Here is a 4,210-nt window from a genome sequence, read left to right on the forward strand (position 1 = left end):
AATTGGACGTACTATTCCCTTTTCTTTTTCGTTAAATGTGATTATTGTTGCTCAAGTGTCGTCTGCGTGTTTTAAAGTGGCAACAGACATGTTTTTTTGCTTTATCTTATCATTATGAAGGAAATGGCTATTGTGTAACGTAACAACTATAGAATAACTTGCAGCATACCAGTCTCGCATTTTCAGATCTATCTCCACAGGGGAAAAAAACTCAGACTTGTTTTTGTATCATTAAACCAATCACAATCGTCTAACCCGAGATGCAGCAAAGCAATGCTCTTGGAAAATAGTTTCAAATAGTGACCCAAAAAATTGCAAGAAATTAGTACAAAGGACAAGACAATTAATCAAAATTTGCAAAAAAATCGAACAAATACATATATATAATAACATAGCACCCCCCAAACAAGCAACAACAAAAAAAATGGAGAAAAAACCCTAAAAACAAACAAACAAGGAAATGCCCTGAGAGAAACTGCTTAAAAATGTAACAATTTTGTAAAATAATTTTTAAAATAGTTATGATGATTATAAATCTATAGTTATCTCGACATTTCTTTCTTACCTTTTTTAAAAACAGTTTCTAAATCTACAAATTTCTTGCAATTTCCGGTACATTTCTTGCCAAATTGCTCAGGGTTCAAAGGTTTACTTGTATTAACTTTATATATTTATATATATTTACTTAATACTTGTGAAAGGCGTCTGAATGCAGCATTAGAAAAATGAGGCCGATCCAGGTTTTTGTCTCGTTTGTAGTGTTTGTCTTTTGTCTTTTAGTTGAACATCTGGGTAGTTGTTACAATAATGCCAATTTAAAATGCTATAAAAGTTGTCTGTTTCCACTTTAAAGAAAATCTGTGACTAAGTAACATTTAAAGGAAATATGATGTCATTATTTCTATTACTGAACTGCTCACTGAATGAAGGCGGTACTTAAATCCTCCAAATACACAAGTCAATGAGGAAAACTGTTACTAGCTAGCTAACACATTCGGGTGAGGAAAACACTCAAAGAAACAAAGATTTGGGGAAATAGGCTTGTTTGTTATTTTGCCCAGTGTGAAGGATTGATTTTAATTTAATCTCTGCGCATTCTTTTCAGAAATAGGCCAGAAAACAATGAAAAATAGCCACCTTAGCTCCATCAAAGTGAAAACAGCACCTTCTGATAACCCCACATATGTCTTATGTAAAGGGAGTATATCCCTGCTGCAAAAAACTGCTTCATCAGCTTAAGATCGTTAAATTGGTTGGCCAGTTGTTGTTTTTTTTACCAGTTTAAGGTCAATTTTTCCAGCATGTCAGACCATCAAAGACCAGCAAGAACTGGATCAGAGCCATCGAAGACCATCTTCGACGAGCTAAAATCAACTAAAACCAGCTGCCAGCAAAAGCTGATTATTTTTTCAGCAGGAATGGTTCATGAAGATTCAGAAAAGCTGTGGTATTAAAATTTTTCACTAGTGACTGCTTTGTGGCAGGGTTAGAGCTTGGTCTCAAAAGTCTTCCAATTAAATCGAATTTGAGGTTGTGAAATTTACCACATACGATAAAAATCAAAACGTACAGACCACACGATACACACTGCCTTTCCCCCAAACAAAGGTGGCAGTGATCTCGTGACGCCATGTTTTTAGCCGTAATTTGCGAGCCATATCTTGGCTACCCATTTCTGTCTACTTTGTGCTGAGTTGACAAATCCCCATATGAAGTATCTATACCAAATACAAAAAGATGACACTTTGTATCAATTTGCCAGGGTAAGATGACTAACGAGTGTATTTCCCCAAAATCTTTAAGAATGAAAAACACGAGTTTGCTCACTGGGATGATACAGGTATTTTAAATGGCTGGAAACTTGGTGTAAAAAGCCATGAGCGAACTTCAGCCATCGTAGGTTCCCTTCTTTTCCTGCAGTCACTGAGGCACTACTTCCTTCAAAGAAGCCAGGGCTGAATGGATGCGGACATGAAGCCTGTTCTCAAAGTCGTAGCCTGTAAAATCCTCCTAAAACATGAGATTAGAGATAAGATAAATAGATAGGTAGTTAGGTAAGTAAGGTAAGATAAGGCAGGTAGGTAGGTAGGTAGGGTAAGTCAGTAGTAAAGATGAGCACCTAAACCTGGTACTAAATAGGCCCAGGGGCCAAATTCTTGATAGGCATGATTGAAGGTAAGGTAAGGAAATTTATTAGGATCCCCATTTGTTAGAGCATCGCTGCAGCTATTCTTTGTGGGGTCTACAAGTAGGTTAAGGTAGGTAAGTAAGGTAAGGCAGGAAGATTAGGTAGGTGGGTAGGTAGGGAGGTAGGTAAGGTAAGTTTAGGTAAAGCAGGTATTGTTTGATTTAGTTTATTAGGATTCCCAGGGGAGGTGGTAGCAGTGTGACATATCGTGTCTTTCATGATAATACCAGTATAATCTTTATGTGAATACCCCTAATAGGAAGGTCAGGTAGGTAGGAAGGTTAGGAAGGTAGGAAGGGCAGGTAGGTGGATGTAATGCATCACTTTACGTTACCTGTGAAATAAAAAATAATTCTAATGTTGCTGATTACACTGAAAATATTTTACCTTTGCTTGAAGCAGCAATGATCTTCCTTTTCCCAGAGTCTGGATTGCAATACAAAAAAGACAAGAGTTACAACTAAGCATGTGGTCACATCAACACAATCCAAATAAAAAACTGTGAATACGTAAAAATGCAAATGCTGCAACAGACTTACCTCCTGTTTTGCAAGGAGTATACATCCGAGCTCATAGACGGCGTACGGCTGAACGTACGAGTTGATCTGCCGACCGTACTCATCTCTAGCAGCCAGCTGGAATGACTGGATCACAGAAGAAAATGGACAGGAGAGCAGGCTGAGTGACATTCAAAGTGTGCATTGACTGAAAATAGATGTTTGGATGTAGACTTGATACCTGAACAGCATCCCTCGTGTTTCCATGACATTTGTGAACGGCACCAAGGAGGAGGTGTTTCAGGCCTCTGCACGAAGCCTCATCTAAACTCTGCAACACTGAACAGACATCAAGACCAAAGATGAAATTCTCAGAAATCTGGCTGCAGACAACTTAAGTTGTGATGAGTCACAAAGGAGACAGTCACCCTGATTCATTATCTGCAGTTTAGATGACGAGCAGTTTGGTAGCGCTTTCCACAGATACAGCACTTCAATGACACCGAGGATGCATAGCTCTCTGGTGGGCGAGATCTTTCTCAGTCTCTCAGCCTGCAGACGGGAATCAGACAGAGAAGGAAAACTTTTGTAACACACTTGTGATGACTTTTGAAAGAGAGAGAAAATGGCAAAAAATCTGCAGCTAAACTCACCCTTTTGACCGCAAACTGCTCTATCTGATTGTTTTTTCTCTTGAACAGCTTCTGCACATCTTTGAAAACTCCACTCGCTCCATCCAGGTCACCCGCAGCCCCCTGACACACTGGGAAAAAAACAAAACGCAAGAAACACTTTACAGAGAACAGAGTAGACAGTTCTCTGCAGACAACGCATCTTCAGACAACACTTCGTATCCTACGAATTAGCACCCCACTGATGACATTATGTCCTTAGCTTTAGGTTAAGCAATTAGCATGAAGTTACAGAAGTTAGGTTTGAAGGAAGAAGCATGAGGACTAGGGCCGGGGGGGTGTACAAACAGTGCATGAAAACAGCCTGCAGCAGAGTGAGCAAATGTTAGTGTGTGACAGACTTACCTCCGGTCAGGTAGGCATAGTAGCACCGACCAACGCGACTCATTCTTCAGCCTTTCAAACGACCTGTATGCATCTTCAAAATTCATCTCTATCATGCTGTGTGTGTGTGTGTGTATTCTATATTAAGTCCTGTTCTCTTGTTTTTGTTCTCCTGACGGCCGTATGGATCATTTTTATCTCGGCGCTGAGAGGCGAGCTGAAGAAATGAGCGAACTCAGGTTCTTCAGACGCCCTCTGACTCCTCGCGCCAACAAGTCTCTCCTCTCTGTGTTCAGGAAGAAGCACGTGTCGGCCATTTTGAACATCCGGGGGACGACTCGGCAGGCGGAGCGTCAGGAGATCCTCAACATCGTCAAAGACATCGAGAGCTGTGACGGCGGTGGCGGCGGCGGCGGCGGCAGCAGCTCGGCCCGGCTGACCCGGGACCGCGCCCTCTTCTCCGAGGTGCCGGTCACCTCCGAGGTCCACTGCCTGAACGTGGGCCTGAG

The 4,210-nt window shown here is 41.2% G+C and overlaps 1 pseudogene; it reads right to left on the reverse strand.

The window, feature by feature from the left end:
- Positions 1-678: 678 nt before the first annotated feature.
- Positions 679-3,817, reverse strand: LOC121942829 (annotated as a pseudogene).
- Positions 3,818-4,210: the final 393 nt, after the last annotated feature.

Source organism: Plectropomus leopardus, chromosome 5 (assembly GCF_008729295.1).
Source record: "Plectropomus leopardus isolate mb chromosome 5, YSFRI_Pleo_2.0, whole genome shotgun sequence".
NCBI lineage: Eukaryota > Metazoa > Chordata > Actinopteri > Perciformes > Serranidae > Plectropomus > Plectropomus leopardus.